Source organism: Dermochelys coriacea, chromosome 1 (assembly GCF_009764565.3).
Source record: "Dermochelys coriacea isolate rDerCor1 chromosome 1, rDerCor1.pri.v4, whole genome shotgun sequence".
Taxonomy (NCBI): Eukaryota; Metazoa; Chordata; order Testudines; family Dermochelyidae; genus Dermochelys; species Dermochelys coriacea.
Genome location: NC_050068.2, coordinates 138,475,066 through 138,492,764, shown reverse-complemented (window position 1 = coordinate 138,492,764; position 17,699 = coordinate 138,475,066). Strand labels below are relative to the sequence as shown.

Genomic DNA, 17,699 nt, shown 5'->3' with positions numbered 1-17,699 from the left:
AATGGGATTTTAGCCATATATAATATATATTTCTGTATAACACAGAGTAGGAAAAATTCCAAACAGCAAACTGTGAGACATAAGACTGATGCCTATATTACAAAGGCTACTGATGAAATCACAATCATTCAGAGAATAAAAAGTGTCCTTATACTGTACTCTTTGTATATTTAAAATACAGTTATAGCCCAAAAAGTGATTATTTAGAAATAGCACCTTCTTAAATCAACAGATTTTATTCTGTTTGGTTTTTTTACCCCATCCATCATGGTAACTGAACACCTCCCAGAATTAGGAAGTAAAATAAGATGAATGTCCATCTTCTACCCTGCACACCTATCCTGGAAACTGTATATGAAGTGAGTGAATTTTTGTTGTTGAGTAAATTAATCTATGCTCCCTCATACAGTGTCTCCTCACCACAATTCCCCACAGTATGTCACTCACACCACCGCCAGCCTGCTAACCCAAACCAGCTCAGACACTTCACAGGCTATGCATGTGTAGTGTGAATCTCATATGTTTACTTTGCTGTCAGAAATAGATGATTTTAATTCTCTAACATTGTAGAACCAAGGCAGTCTTGAGAGATGTCCCTGGATTTCTTTCTGCCTTGTGCATCAACTGATTTGTTAGCTACAAGCCCAATCCTGAGGTGCTGGAAAACCCTCAACTCACCTGAGCTTCAAAGGGCGTCAAGTGTGTTCGATATCTCACAGGATATATTTAATCAAACAAATGTAATTTTTACTCACTGAACATATTTTAAACAGTCAAAACTATTAACAGTTTCTTATTTTAAAAAATCCCTTCATTCATAACTTCTCTGAAATACTCAAAGTAAAAGAACAAAACAGCATTTTCTCTAGGTCTCTGAATATGGTGAGGGAGATATTCCTATCCTTTTCTGCATAGGTGCAGTCTAATGGTGTTCCAGGCTATGGGCCAAAACTTGCCCTCAGTCCATGTGCTCAATTCCCATTGGCATCAATAAAAACTACACCATGGAGGGTAGTAGTAAATGGCCATATATGTGCACGCTGCTCAACTGTATGTTCTGAATAATTCATTTTAAACTGTTGCACAGATGCAAAACATTATTGCTAATTTCTAACCAGCACAGAGGACTTTTCTCCTCCTGATGCAAGCGTGTGTCTCTCAGTAAAGTTAACTGAAGCCCGGGGTGTGTCTCAAAAGGATAATGGACCCCATAGAGCGTGCGTGTGTGTGAATACTGTACCTATAAAATGAAACCAAATTTCTAGAACGCTGTGTAGATGGTGCTTATATAACGGTCTTCAATCTGACTTCCCTGAAAATATACAGTACTATGTGCTCAACTGTTGCCTCTTTCCAGGGTTACAACTGAATAAAGGAGTTGATGAAAACATATTAATTAATGTTACGTGTATTTAACTATAAATAAGTTATACTCAGTCTCCATGACCCAATTCCACATAATATTTTCTATAAATGATTTTTCATGGGACGTATATGTACAAAACCCATTATTTAGAACCTGATTTGAATCTCAACCATACCAATGTAAACCTGGAGCTACTTCACTGAAGTCAATCAAATTACACTGATTTAATATAAAGGTGTCAGATCCTGCAACTGAAATCAGTAGGCCTATTTGAATGTAAAGTTCTTGTGAGTAAAGTGCTTGAAGGCTCAGAACTAGGGTTGCCAACCTCCAGGATTGCCCTGGAGTCTCCAGGAATTGAAGATTAATCTTTAATTGAAGATTATGTCATGTGATGAAACCTCTAGGAATACATCCAACCACAACTGGCAACCCTACTTAGAGCCCAAGTGGAGCTCTACATGTTTAAAATCTATAGGTTTCTTTTTAAATCACTAAAAATCTCCATCTCTCATTGAAGTCATTCCTTATCCTTGACTAGCTACAATTGTAGAGGAATTAACTATAAAATATCGGTAGTGGGCGGAAAGCAACCAACATAAGTCATGTTTCAATTAAAAGACATCAGACAAACGAAGAATAGTAGTAGGAATCTTTACTGAATAAGCAGAAAATGGTGGCTATTCTTCCCATTTACGCTGGCTATTTTGTTCTTCTTTTACTATTTGAATTCTTACCATTAGATCCTCTTACTGGATGTAATATGTACACAATGGAAATGGCAACACACACACACACACACACACACACACCACCTCTCAAAGGGTCCAAGAACTGCAATTAACACATTAAGAAATAATAACTGCCAAGGGAGTAACCAATATAAACAGCGTGTAGCTGATGTAGCAAGAATTCTGGTTGAAAAGGGAGTATCCCTTGGGGAATAGAAAGTGGAAAGAAACAGAAACATCTCACAATATTGCCTTGCTGTTTAGCTGGGGAACACTGGAATCCATTTGTACACCTATTTTTTTGTTTTGTTTTAACACCAATATTTACTACCAATACTTTAAACTAGAGCTGGCTGACCATTAAATACATTTACAAAAAAAATCAAAGTTGTTTTTCATTTTGAAGTATTAGAAACTGACCTGTTCTTTGCTATTTCAATTTTTTCCTTCATTGTTTAAAAACAGAAAACACTGAAGTGTTTATCAATATTTTTGTTTACTGAAAACCATTGACAATGTTTTGATCAAAAACTGGAAAAAGCCAATTGTCAAAGTTTGTCATTTAAATTATTTTTCACCAAAAAATTTCCATTTTCAAAAGACTTCTTTAATTCAACTTTTTGGTTTGAAAAATTCAAACCAGCTCTACTTTAAACCCTACTCATAATACCTTGTGTTAAACATAACCAATATTTTTGACAGAAAGATGAATGGGAGGATTGAATCATTGGGTCTTTTTCATTCTTGGTTCATGATCCCTTCCATCTTTTAATCCTGACTTCTGTCTTGAGGGGCGGATCCTCAGAGTGTGTAAATTGTGATTCCTCCATTTACTTCAATGAAGCTATGACAATCTACACCAATAGATCTGCCCCTCAGTGTTTAGCCATCTGACCTTGCAACCACAGAAGGCAACAGCCTCTCTCTTCTTCAGGGGCCTGATCTAGTGCCTATTGAAGTAAATGGGAGAGCCTCTCACTGACTTGAACAGGTTTTGTCTGTGTAAGAACAACTGAATGTCAACTGGGGTCTGATCCAAAACAAAATAGGGAAGTGGACCAACTTTCTTGAGCTGAGATTAATATCCCCTTGACTCTTCCAAATTCTTCAGAACCCGACATTGTCTCTTCCATGTAGTCATACTGAGCCCAGTTCACAAAAGGCATAAGAATTATATATTTTATATTTTTCTAAATTGCAGCAAATCATCAAATCCTGACTTTTGTTTAAATTTCAGAAGTAGCTATATGAAATAGTTACTATAGTAATGATTATCAAATTTCAATTTTTTAAAAAAAGATAGTTGATTTAAATATTTAACCAGTGGATTTAAATATTTATATTCTGGACCAGATCCTACCACCCTTACTCACACCGAGTAATACCTTACTCTAAAAGGAGTTCCACTGAAACTACTAAAGGGTGGCAAAATAACCCTTAGGAAATTGCTGGATTTCTATAAACAGAAAAGGGCCTGGGCCTGGAACCTTCTCAGGCGAGCAGTCCCATTGAAGTCAAAGGGAATAAGAAAGGGCTACCATGCCTATAATTTGGATAATACTATACGGTTTAGTAATTTTAATGAATAAGAATCAGGGCCTGATCACGTTCCCTTGAAGGTCAACAGGAGCTGTATTCACTTCAACAGCACCAGCAGGAAGCCCCACATTTTTTTCCACTGAAATTAAAAGCCAAGCGAATGACAATGGAAAAAATAAAAATTTATAAAGCACCTTGCTCCAAGCACAATTCCCACTGAGAAGCTCTATATCAATGTAAAAGACAGCTAAAATATCATAATTATAAACACCCTCATAAAATTCCAACAAATCCAACCTGGCCAGAAAAAAGGAAGTAGGAGGCAATAAATACGGGGATAACAGTAGTCATGCTTAAAATACCTTTTGGAAGAGGGAAGTAAGATGCTTTTTAAAACTGAGGCAGATGCCTGTTATCCATTTGGTAAATCTAACTAGTATTTGAGAAACGTTCAATCATCCAGGATGGCTTGAGGCCTCTCTCTCTCATCATTCAGAATATAAGCTTTCTCAGCTAATAACGTGGCACTTTGTAGAAACAGTATTATTTTTATTTTTCAGTTTTCTGGATTTTGTACAGAGTGCTGCTATGTTCAAGTGAAGTGAATAAAAGCATAAACTGCAAGTGCCATCTGGAGAACATTCTTTCAGCATGCTGAGAAATAGCAGCAGCTTGTGCACTACCTGCAATAAATAAATGTCATTAAAAAGAATCAAAAATGGCTTGTTTCTATGTGATATAGCTGCAACAAAATGCATTTTACTTAACCCTGCAGTAGGGTGGTTTCCAGCTTTATGACAAAAAAAAAAAATCTAAGGGTTTGTCTATATGGTGCAGAAATGCATACTATGGGAGTGTGATTTCTGAAGAGCATTAATGTGTTCTGCATTAATTGGCCCAAGTAAACCGTGTTGGTGCATGCTAAATGTTCCCTAGTGGGCTTTAAAATAGTGTTGTTGAAACAGTATAATGTTAAAGCACACTGTGACTAGAGCATCTTTACTGCACACCAGCAGGGTTTACGTGGACCAATTAATGCACAACATGTCAGCTCACTCTAGAACTCACTCCTGTAGTGCACATTGTTCTACTGTATAGCGTATACAAGTCCTAAGTGTTTGTTTCACAACCATTTATGTTATCATCAATGTTATTAACAAAATGTCAATCCCGCAAGTTTCTGTACTCCAACAGCAATGCTGCCTGCCACTAAACTGACCAATCCATATGCAATGGATTCAAAATCTGATGCCTCTTTACCCAGTTCTGCATGCCCAACATCACTCATGATGTCCTTAGATCTGCTAGCAAGAGTTGGAACAATTATTTGTGGGCTTTATAAGCTGTCAATTTATCAGCTTGAAAAAAATGTGATACTCTTTTTCATTCTAGTACCAAGCCTGTCCAGCCTCTCTTTTTTCCTGCAACAATAAAGAATAAGCTGGCTGTGGGGCTTAGTTGATGAGATACGAGTGGTCAGTGTGGCAGATTTCCATCCATCTTTTAGACCTTTGCCTGCTGGCTCAGGTTTGAGACATGCACCTCCCTCTTGTTTAGAAGTTACTTTAGTTTTAACTTCTTAAGGGCAATTGTCAAAACTTGCACACAGGTGGACCCAGAGCACATTGAATGTAATGTGTGTTTTTCTATTGTTTTCAATGGGTTTTGGAGCAGGCACTTAGTCAGCAAAGATTAGTTAGCTACGGATGAGAATCAGTAAAAGACAATGCAATTATTTTGATAATCAGCTACTCAGCCATAGCTGGTAAATCTTGATCCCATTGCCTTCCATTTCAAACTCACATTGCCTTCAATAGGATCAGAATTTGGCCCCTCACTTGGAAGGGAGGTGGTTCTGACCTGAGGAAAGTTACTGTAGTAAAATCAGTGAGGCGGTGGTGGGGGCAGGACCATATCTGCTCTTTATACCTGTGTGACCCTTCAGAAACTAACAGTTAGTCAAAGGTAACAGAGCAGAATTTCAGGTTTCAGAGTAGCAGCCGTGTTAGTCTGTATTCGCAAAAAGAAAAGGAGTACTTGTGGCACCTTAGAGACTAACAAATTTATTAGAGCATAAGCTTTCGTGAGCTGTAGTCTCTAAGGTGCCACAAGTACTCCTTTTCTTAGAGCAGAATTTGACTCCAAAGCACTATGGGGACTCATCCTCCCCAGATCTACCCTTTTATGCATAGTCTCCCCTGCTCTACATTCAGCTGCCTCCACTGCAGGTTTCCCCCTTGAACCTTCAAGTGGGCACTTCACACAATTAGGTTTCAGGTGGGCAGGGAGAGGGGGTGACATGGGAATTGGGAAGTCAGGGGGAAGTTCGGGAGTCTGAGCTGTCCAAGGGACACAGATTGTCCATTTCCCTCTGGCCCCACGGACCTTACCTGAAAAACACAATACTATACAGGAGGACTGGGCTCTCAGTCAAACACTGAACAAAAACATTTGCTTTTATCTTTTAAAAATATTATTTATTTATTTGTTACTTTCTATCAAAAAGATAACTGTTTTAAAAGCAGTTTTGGATCTTCCCAACTTGACATATCATCTGCAGCATTCATGAAGTGAGGACATGTTTCCCTATAAAATACAGGGCAGAGGTAACTCCCCCCCTCTGTGTGAGGTGACCCATATTCTTATGTTGGATGCCATACCTTTGATGAAGCACCTTGTGTAGGAAGCAAAGATTTATTTGGTGGGATTTTAACTATTTTTTTTTTTATTTTGATTTATAGGTTTCGCCAAGCAACGGGAATGAAAATAAGTAACTTGTGAAGTTAGATATTTATATAGCCCAAGACCCATACCTGCCACCAAGGGCCCTGTCCTCAAAGGAGTGGAGCATCATGAACTCCCAGGGCACTTGGCACATTCGCAGGGTCAGGTCCTATCTGCAAAAACAGAGTGCAGCAGAAGTCCATGGCACAGAAAATCCACAGATTCAGTCCTCACTCAGATGATGCTGAATTCTCCAAAAAATAAAACACTGACATTTTAAAAAATTACATGATTATGTTCTTAGAGTCTGGCCCTATAAGCCTTGCTCATACCACTAATCAGCAGCTATTCTCAGAGAGCATGTCTAAACTACAAACTTAAGTCAACTTAAGTTAAGTTGACATACAGCCACACGCAGTGATTACGGAGATTTTCCATGTCCATGCTACCCTCCTTCTGTCAGTGGAGTCCTCACCAGAAGCACTTAAACCGACTTAAGAGGAGCAGTACGGAGAGCTGAAAGCATGGGGCTCTCAGTTCCAGGTGGAGCTCCCCACTCCTTACTCTGTAGTGTAGATCAGGCCTCAGTGAAGTCAAAGGATTTACTCACATTATATTTTACTACTTGTTCCTGATAGCACCCACAATGCACCAGGATCTGTACAAACAGAGGAACCTACAGTTCTTTCCCTAAAGTTTTTAGGCTCTCAGACAAAGGGCAGGAGAAATGAAAAAAAAAAGGTTAGGATGCAGATTAGCCACATCTTCCTAAAGTACTGGAAAATAAATAGTATTAGATATATTTATCTATCTGCTGTCGTCCCTCAGTCTGTTCGCATGAGTAAGACTTTGCGAAATCAAAGGCTAAGCTTCTTGGACATGAAGACAGGAGTACACTGATTTAGCTAGGACCCTGTCTTGCTAAGCCTTGCTCATGTGAATAAGATTTTGCTGGATCAGGCCCATAATGAAATCTGTCTTGTTTTGCCTGCAGTCAAATTCAGACTATATACAATAATAGACATGTCATCTTTCCAAATCATCTTAATTTGGTATCCATTTTAAAGCTTACCTTTGACCTTTTAAAATGAATAATACACTTGAAACAGATTTATAAAAGCACCAAACCTCACTGAATGGGAATTATAAACAATTTGTGTTCATCTAAAATGCGTGTTTTTCCATTTTTAATTTTTTTAAATGTCAAATTTAAACAGAAGGAAAGATACTTTTGGGTTTTTTTAAATCCATGTTAAATGTTTAAGAAGAGATACTACCAGCATAACTAGCTCAACTTACTACAAACGTCTTCTGTTCCATCATTCTCTATATAGATAGGAGATTTATAGATATATATAGATACATAGATTTAAAGGAGTCTATATCAAATAGAGAGTTTTCACAAATCAAATTGCACATAACGAGTATAGGAATTCAAAACCACTGGCCTGACTAAAAATACGTTGTCCAATGTGAAAACAGCCCTCACATCTAACCACACTATAACCTTTAACCTATCCTTTCAACAAAAGCCCAAGTGGGAAAAAATTAAGCCTGACTTTATCCCCTGAAGGGAAACAAATCACACCAAAGGGAGCAGTGAGTTCAGAACTGAAGAGCCCTAATGGAAATGCCCTGTCCTTTTTAAAGCAGGAGGCTGCTAGCTTTAGCACCTCAACTGATTGGAAGTACCGGGCATCTCACCTGGAGAAAGGTAGTTCCTGAAGCACCAAGTCCCAACCATTTAAGGCTTTAAACTACAAAGCCAACACCTTCAATTCACCTGGAAACTAACTGGAAGCCAAAGCAGGTGTTACCCATAACAACGTAACCACTACAGAGGGATAAAGAGCCATGAGGCCACATAATAGTCTCAGGTTTCAGAGTAGCAGCCGTGTTAGTCTGTATTCGCAAATGAGACATAATAGCCTCAGCTACAGTTATCCACACACCTTTCTCACCTTTAGACAAGACAACTGCATTGTGCTTTTTGATGGGGCTACACATTAATACCATTTAGATCCTTCAGTAACTTAAGATAACACAGAATGGGGCTGTCTGCTTATGAAGCAGTGCTTCACATACATAGCATATTGCACCAGAGCTCTGTAGCCTGTATTACAACAATCCTGGAGGGGTATCTGTAGGCAATGAACCAAGACTTCTGGAGACACTGCTGCTTAAACTAAAGGACCAAGGGCTAACTTCACAAAGACACTTAGGCACTTTTAGGCACCGGGGGGGGGGGGGGGGGGGGAAATCACAGGAACACACTGCAATTCACAAAGTCTGAGTTGGGTGCCTAGGCTCCCTATACAATGAACAGGGATAGATAGGTGCCTTAGACTGAAAGTCACAAAAGTGGGGAGCCTCCTAAATTAGACTATGGAAGATGCAACACCCCACCCCTCTCACAGAGTTAGGCATCTAAATCTGGGCTGCAGGGAGGTGCCTATTTCTGCCAGTGACTCAGCTATGAACCCTCGTCCACTGTGAATAAATAATGAACGAATCACTGGGCCAAAGAGAAAGCAAGCATGAGGATGACTGTGTAGGCGGGTGGTTGGAGAACTAACCAGAGAGGTGGGAGAGCCAGGATCCACTCCCCTACTCCAATGACTTTTTAAAATTGTTTACCCACAGTGGAAGAGCTTCAACAGAAGAGAGTGAGGGAGGCCACATCAGAATATCTCATAGCCCAGTGGCTAGGGCACTCACCTGAGCAGTAACAGATCCCTCCTTATTCAAATCCCTTCTCCCTTTCGGGCAGAAGAAGGACTTGAACCAGGGGGTCTCCCACCTCCCAGGTGAACACCCTTACCACCAGGCTAGAAGTTACGAAGGAAGGCCTTCTCTTTACTCCCCACCCTTCCAATTTGTGTAAGCTCACCTATAGGGACCCAATCTGGTAGACGAGCTCTGAGTCCACTCACCAGGTCAGGCCCTGCAGGCACGTTAGGCAGACGAACACCTATCTTCACCTGGTTTGTGAACTGCTCTGGGGCTCAGGCATCTGAACACTGGGGCGGGGCACCCATGTGCATGCACAGAGGCAGAAACATAGGCACTTAGAGAACTTTTACTGCAAAAACTTAGGCACTAAGGGAGCTTAGGCACCTACAGCATGCGGCAGCAGTAGAGGAGGGATTCTGAAAATACCAGTAGGCCTGATTTTGGGAGTTAGGTGCCAAAAATCAGGGCAGGTAGGCACCTAAATCCTTTTGTGAATCTAGCAACAACTGACCAGCAATTTGTCTGTTCAATGATAGAGGAAGAGTCCTCCCCTGAATAGTGATAAATAGCTATGCTCTGCAATTACTACTATCATCTTCCCTTTAAAACTCAGGGAAAAAAGGACACTGCAGTTAGACATACACAATAACAAGAAATTAGCAGTGACTATGATTCAGAGGCTGAAAAAGAACAGCTGGAGCAATGCAGCTGGAGTGGCTTTTTAGAGTAAACTGATTATTTTCTTGCCATTAATGAATTATTTTTCACAGGAATGTAGGACTTGCTTAGTGCACTCCTGCAAATAACCCAGATTTGCCATGAAGAAGAATGCTCTGTCTACCATAGCATGTAAAAGCCATTGTCCTCACAGCCCTCATGTTAGCCACAGTGTTCATCGAACATCTTTGTTATCATGTCACAATAGAAGCAGAAAAAATACTGAAAGCCTAAGTAAATTCTGATGTTTGGCTCAAGATTGATCTTCCCACTATCCTACAATAAGTGAATTCAGAGATTAAAGCTGGGATTTTTCAAAGGTGCCTAAATGAGTTAAGCACCCAACAGCCACTGAAACAGAGGTGGGGTTAACCACCTAACTCCCTTAGCAGTTCAAGCTGAGATTTTCAAAAGATGCTAAAAGTAGTCTCAAAGACATAAGAATCCAAGTTGTAATTAAGAACCGATGGGCACTCCACAGTCACATGCCTCAGTGAAGGCTGGTTTCCCATCAGAATTCGAATGAAAAGCTATGGGCACGACCAGTCCTGGAACTTGTCCATAGAATTCAACACATGCCAGGGGGGAAAAAATCAAAACCTACCTGTTCAACCAAAACAGCAATTAGCTCACCGTTCCCAACTGTAGTTGCAGTTTTAGCCCAATCCCCCTGAAAATGCTTCAGCAACTAATTTAAAGAAACTGAGGTTCATTGTGCAAATGTCAATGAGATTAGGTTCACAAAGTTGATGGGCAGTTTATGCCATGAAGACTGTAAGGGGCAATGAGAAAGAAAGCAGTAGGGGCATGGAATGCCTGAGAGATTTGGGTTAGTTCTTGAAGACATTCAGCCTCCCATCAGATGCGTGACAGAAGAATTTTCCAAAAATTGTACCACATTAGTAACCACAGTCTGTGTTGAAAGAATTGTTCCTGAAGCAGCCTTTGAGGTTTGAATTCATAGAACACAAAATCAGAGAACAATATGTGATAGAGAGACTGTACTGATGTTTGTGGCACTGTTGCTAAGGCTCCCCAAGAGATCCAGCCAGACACAAGACAACATTAAAGCATGCCTCCACCTTCCCTGTTCACATCCATGAGCTATTATTTAAACACATACACTTAGTAATCTTATAATGCAGTCCTGTAAGATCATTCAACTAGAACTACAAAATTACTCTCCAGTTTAGCAGACCTGATACATGAAACATTGCCTATGTGACAATGAAGGTATGGCGGGGATTGGTAAGGGTAGTAAGGTGTGTGTATACACACACATATAGAAGATGGAAGGAAACCCAAAATTACTAAGCAAGATTACACTGTGGATGATGTGGTTTTTTCACACATTTGATGTATAGCATCTTTTCTGGTGTCCTGCAAAAGGTGACCAATTTGAAAATCTAAGCTGTAGGAATTGCTAAGGAAAATGAAGAAATGCTAATGACCAGCAAGAAGGAAGGTGCCTAGGACTTTGTGCCAAAGTTACATCCACCTTTTTGTGACCTAGACACTTTTGGAACAATTGCAGAATGGCATAAGGACTGAAAGAAAGAAAAAAAATGTTTTTTTAAACCTAGTCTACAGATGTTATAGCTGGTTTTCTGAGAGATGTTACGCAGTGTTCTACTGCATTTTTATTCTGGAGATGTAGGATTGGAAGGTGTGACCCAATGCAGTCTAATCCCAAAACAAAACAATTCACAGCTATCACTACACATTGTCAACTCAGTCCTTTCACCCAAAATAAGAAAGCAAACATCCCTGTAAATCATTTATCCATCACAGTTTTGTAACAAAAATTTTTGCCAGCTCCCATTTTGCTTCTCTGGTCTCTTGTTCACTGCTCTACAAAACCATCATTTCAGTTCTCTAAGCATACAGACTGGTGAGCACAAAGAGTTTGTACAGCTACAGCATTTTGATTTTCTTAGTTTATTTTTTTAAATGCTCTCCAAAAGAATATAGGAGACTAGATACTGCATTTTCATTCTCTTATTGGAGCCAAATAGGTGGCTCCATTGTCTGCACAAGGCATTCCACAGCTCAGGCAAGCTAATGTCTAGTAGTGTTGCTTATCCTTTATTTTTTCAAAGATTTTTACTGGAACAACATTTTTTAAAGTTACCTTAATTTTTTCTAATAGGTAGCACTTATGTGACAAATGTGTACTTAGCGCCTCTAATAGTCACGTGATTTATGTAGAAGTAATTGGGGTTAAACTACAGGCGACATCAAACACCTCATATTTGGCCCCATCCCTGGGAGATGGAAACATCTGAAATAAATAAATCCATGTGTCACTTAAGAAGGTCTGGGCCTAATTACAATCATTTGTATTTTCATAAAAGCAAACTGCTACTTTAGCCTTCTGTCTTTAAGACCAGAGCTAGCTTTTCTGCTCTTATGGTACCCAAGTGAAAATATTACTCTTTCAGCAAGACTTCTGTTTTACTTTGACCAGCAAGGCAGCAACAACCTCCCTATCGCTGGCTCTTTTCCATGCTAAAATAAGAAGCCTGTTGTTATTCCAAGAGAGCTGCTTGCTTCCACCTCCATTCTCTGTTGACTTACACAGATGACAGCATAGGAAACTCTCGAGGTACCATTTGTTGGCCACCTTTTTGTTACATTACTATTTATTATGTGCATTACGGTTATGCCTAGAAGCCCCAAACAAGATCAAGGTCTATTGTGCTAGGCATTTTATAAACACAGAGTGAGAGAGAGAGAGTCCCTGCCCTGAAAAGCTGATAAGCTTTCTGCGCCACAATTCCCTCACCCTTTGTCTGTTTTATCTATTTTGATTAAGTGACTTGCCCAATGCCACATAAGAACTTTGTGGTAGAGCCAGAAATTGAACCAAAAATCTCCTGTGCCCCAGACCCCAGGGTCAATCTTCTTCGTTACATATGGACACACCTTTTCTACTATAATCCACTATACTATAATCTTACTTTGAGCGCTAATCAAGCATGAGTTTCAAATGGCTGTTCACTGACGATTCTAGCCTCCTGAAGCGGCAACCTGTTCAGATCCACCCTCTTAACACGGATTCTATGCCCTCATCTAACCAGCTCCAATGACTTTATCCTAGAGACTCTGCTTTTAATGCAATCCATGCAAGTTATAATGCTTATCATTTGTGTTCTCATTAGAAGGCAGTAAGCACCCCTGGAAAAAAATCATAGTTCTGGAGGTTCTTGATGCAGTCAGACTCAGACAGATCTTTTTACTGGCGCTGTTTCAGAATTTTATATACATAAATGGAAGCTAAATGTCGCTCTAGCTTAATTTACTAGCATCTACCTCATGTTCAAATTTGGCTTCAGCCACATTGCAAGGTAAAAATGGGTTTAGAGTCATAGAGTTCAAGGCCAGAACGGACCACTAGATCATCTAGTTTGACCTCCAGTGTATCACAGGCCATCAATCCCACCCAGCACCCACACACTAAATCCAACAACCAAAATTAGACCAAAGTATTACAGACCAGAGGAGACTACATTATTATGTGCCACAGCCCGAGAATGGGAGGGACTGAAGTGTACCAGTGCCTGACACCCTCTCAATAGCAGGGAAATGATTAAGTGAGATATGCCCAGATAATCCTGGCAAGTGACCTGCATCCCAAGATGCAGAGGAAGGCAAAAAACAAACAAACCCCAAGGTCACTGTTAACGTGACTGGGGCGGGGAGATTCCTTCTGACCCCATATATGATGATCTGTTAGACCTGGAGCATGTAAGCAAGAACCAGCCAGCCAAGCACCTGCGAGTGAATGCCTAGTGCCACCTCAGAGCCCTGACCCACCCCATCTCCCGTTGTGGCCATTTCTCATGCTTCAAAGAAAGGAGATTTAAAATAAAGTAAAATAAAATAAAATAAAATAAAATAAAAAGAGCAGATTAGGGGAAGGCAAGGTTTGGCTCTTTCAATGAGACCCCACATGGAGCTTTGCTCTTACCATAAAAAACTACCACAAAATTGATCAGAGATTCTAAGGACAAAATATCAAGAGTGCTAGAAGTAATTAATGAACTGCACTGAGAGCGGTCTGTGGGAAAATTTGCATCGTATTTGCATCTTATTGGACCCGATCCCCAGGTATCTATTCAGCCCATAGTGTCTAGTTGCAGTCACTGCCACTGATGTCTCTCTCTTTCCAGGAGTAGAACAACTCCCCGAATTCATATATCAAATGAAAAGAAAAAGGAAGCACTCTGATTTTACTTCCTATATATTAGCGGTTGGAACAGGCCTCCCAGGGAGGGGTGGGAAAGTGGCAAGGGAGACACGAGCTGTGTGCTTTTTGTTTGTTGGTTGGTTTTTTAAGAGCTCTGTCAATCCCAGGTGGCTGGAGCTCATGTAGAAGGGCCACGCATGCCTGGGAGATGGGGATAAAGGAACAGCTGGAGCGCCGCCGCCACAGAGTTGACAGCCAGAGCCCCCCTACCTGGGCTCGCCTCCTCCCCGCCCACTGCCCGCAATCCCTCACTGGGAGGTCGCCTAGGCTCCAGCTCTCCTCCTTCCGCTCCTCCAATCCCTCACCTGGAGGTGGTGGGGCTCCAGCCACCAGCCCCCAGGGTGGTAGCAGCAGCTCCAGCACAGAAGTAAGAGTGGCAATGGGGTGCTAAGTCTCCTGTGAAAAGTGCTGTGACAAATACCACTTTTCACATTGCCTCCCTTACTTCAGTGCCGCTGCTGGCGCTGCGCTGCCTTCAGAGCTGGGCACCCAGCCAGCAGCCACAGCTCTCCGCTCTGCCTTCAGAGCTGGGTAGCAGTATAAATACTGTTGGGGTTGGAGCCATAAATGATTAAAGACACAAAAAAGGGGGGCCCGATCAAATAAGTTTGAAAACTACTGCTATATATAATTGTAATGCTGGGAATACTCTGACGTTCTCTATTATTTTAGTAATTAAACATATTCTTGCCAGTTGCCAAAATATATTTTTGGCTGGGAAAAATATATTGTTATTTTCAAATATATTTTAAATCATTTCCCTAGAGAATAAACTACATTAAAGAGGTGACAATGAAAAAGAGAAAATGTGATCTAAACAAATAAGGGTTAATACAGAAGAATCCAGGAATTCTTCAGCAACCAAATGATCTTTCCTCTCAAACTAAGATATTAGAATTAAAATGATAGATTACAATTTACCTCGCCGCATTTTTCTTGTATTTTAAGTAAGATTTTCTTCTAAAAAAATTTATTCATACTGAGAATAACCCGAGAAAACTAACGTAAACAACAAATGCAAAAAAACCCAAGCAAAACCAGCCTTTTAAGGAAAGATGTTATCTATTTATCTCCATCACTGAATGCTCAGACTCTGCACAATACCATTTGGTTCATGTAAAACTTCTTTAGTAAAATATTTACATATTTTTAAACAGCCAAGATGATGTGCATCCAAAACTCACTACTGTGACACTAGTGGCACGTAACCCATAATTACCTAGTCCAGAAGAAACAATTAACTCTATCTACTGTAGATAACAAAGAACACAGGTGACAATTTATCTTCCTGGCAATCTTCTCTATGAATCTGAACAATGAGAAAGGAAGTGATGCAACTTTTGAACCATAAATCTTCCAAGTGTTTCACTACTGACTGTGAAAAATATCTACATAACACATTACTGCCAACCTTTAAATAGATACAAAAAATTTTTAATTTCTCTCTGGCTTTCATTTACTTCACTGATGCAAGTATTTGAACCACTGAGAACTGGGAAGTGTTTGTTTATTGTAAAAATCGGACCACCTCATCTAAATTATGTCTCTCTCACCCACATGCAAAGCTCCCCACTCCAGAACCCCAATAATTATTTTTAAAAGTTTTGTAAAGAGGCACTCTATGTACATGTATATGCTCTTCCTCTTCCTTCAATGTTTACACACCATCTTTCTCTTACTGTGTCCAAAATCCACTCCTGGGACCTCGACAATTGAAACACAAAGCAGCAGCTGTTTGGCAACATTTCTAACCCTAAAAAGCAACTGTGATGAGATTTCATTTCACTGAACATTCAGACCTCATTCAGTGCGATGTGACACAACAGTCATGGTTTACAACAAATGTATATGAAATCAACTCTTTCAGCTAGAAAAGCCACATCGGATGCAGGATTTGTTTGGCTAGAAATGTAGCTAAGGCAAGAGAAATAACACCACAATTCTCTGTGTGTTTGCTTTATGCCTGGGGACTTCATATCTTCCACGTTTTGACTATTTCCCAGAAGCTCAGAATGTTTATTATAAGGCTCCCGAAGTGCACATCGCAGAGCCAAATCTGACTGCTACAGCAGGCACGTAGTTAGGGTGCGGGGAGGTATTTTGCAAAATCCCTGAAAATACAAGTTCACAGCAAACCCTGCTCCTTGGAGCCGCCGGCAGCAGACAGCGCTTTTCAAAAAAACAAAACAAAAACAACCACCACCACCACCAAAAAACCCCACAACAACCCAGTTCATTCTCCCAGCCACAAATCTAAGAGGAGACAAACAATCCCTCCCCATCACCTACCAAAAGGCAGTTTTAGCATTGTTCCGCTGGATGCAAATCAGCATCAACAGCAGCGCAAACAGCCTCCTTCCTCCAGCACCAGCCCCGGTCCCCTTCGCACCGCCCGGCTGCGCCCATCACCCCCCCCCCCGGACCACCCCAAAACCCCCCCTTTGCCTTCCGATCCCCACCCCCGCCGCCCCTTTTCCCCTTGTCTCTGGCAAACCCTGCAAAGCAGCCTCTGGGTGCCGGCGGCTGCCCGTGCCGGGGGCAGCCCCTCCAGCCCCGCCGCCGGCTTCCTCCTCCCCGGGCGGCTCCAGCGACCTGTCAGCCGGCTGCACCCCGCCTCCCACCGCGAATGTCACCTTCCCCATAACGACCGTGCGGACTCGCCCCTCCCGCTGGTATCCGGGGGGGGGGTCACCCTTCAGCAACCCCCCCCCCCGCCGCCGCCGCCGCCGCCGCCGCGCCGGGTCCCTGCGCACCCCCCGCTCTCCCCACGGGGCTGCCACTCACCTCCGGCGGCTGCGGGCTCCATGGAGCGCGGCCGGAGTCGGGGGGGGGCGAGGGGGGGCGGAGAGGGAGGATCCTGCGTCTCCGTCAGCCTCGGCCGCCGCCGCCCGACTGGCGTGGCCGAGCCACTGTACGTGCCGCGGGGCCGCCCGCGCGTCCTGTCCTCGCCGCCGGCTGGCTGGCTGGCTGGCTGGCTCCCCCCGCGAGGCTGGGGTGGAGGGAGCGTCCCCGCCCCGGGTGCACATGCCGGGGAAGCGTCACGTCTCCCAAAACCGCCCGCTTGCCCGCCACGGCGCATGCCTGAGCCGCAGGGAGGCCACTGGCGCCCCGGCGCCTTCTCCGCTCGCTGCTGGGGCTGCCTCTGCTCCCGGCTTCCCGCTGAGAAGGGCCCCCAGGGCGGCCCCGTGTGCAGGGGGAAAGGCCGGCGGCGGGAGGCGGAGGGTGAGGGGAGCAGGCGGGCTGATCAGGGCGTGAAGGAAAAGGGGGGGGGGGTGTAGAGAGGGTGGCGATAATCAGCGGGTGTGGGGGGAACTGGGGGTGCTTGGGAAAGGCAGGAGCGCGGGGGGAACTGGCGAGCGGGGGATGGAGGGGGCAGGATCCCGTGCCAAAGGGGAAGCTGGGGCGTTACTGATCCCCGCACCCCCACCCCGCCTCCCTTTCGAGCTCGCTCCGCAGCTGCTGGGCCCCCTTCTGCAACTGGAGCTGCATGGAGGGGGCCCCGGCTTCTTCGCGGTGCGCCAGGGGTCTGCTGCCCCCACCGATCCTGTGGGAGGAGGTGGCCCATCGTCAGCAACCAAATAAACACACTATGCCCCTTGGAAAGGGTCACCGGATTTTTAACCCTAAGGTTTGCAATACA

The 17,699-nt window shown here is 42.7% G+C and overlaps 1 protein-coding gene across 2 annotated transcripts in view; it reads right to left on the bottom strand.

Annotated features, from left to right (window-relative positions):
• Positions 1–17,077, bottom strand: part of RAI2 (retinoic acid induced 2) — a 73,883-nt gene extending 56,806 nt beyond the window's left edge. The window contains exon 1 of one of the 2 annotated variants that reach the window (XM_038414613.2): positions 16,844–17,077. The gene's annotated coding sequence lies outside the window, so the exon portion shown is untranslated. Of the gene's footprint in view, positions 1–16,553; positions 16,575–16,843 lie in introns of those variants that run through there. The other variant, XM_038414623.2, reaches the window with a different exon arrangement.
• Positions 17,078–17,699: the final 622 nt, after the last annotated feature.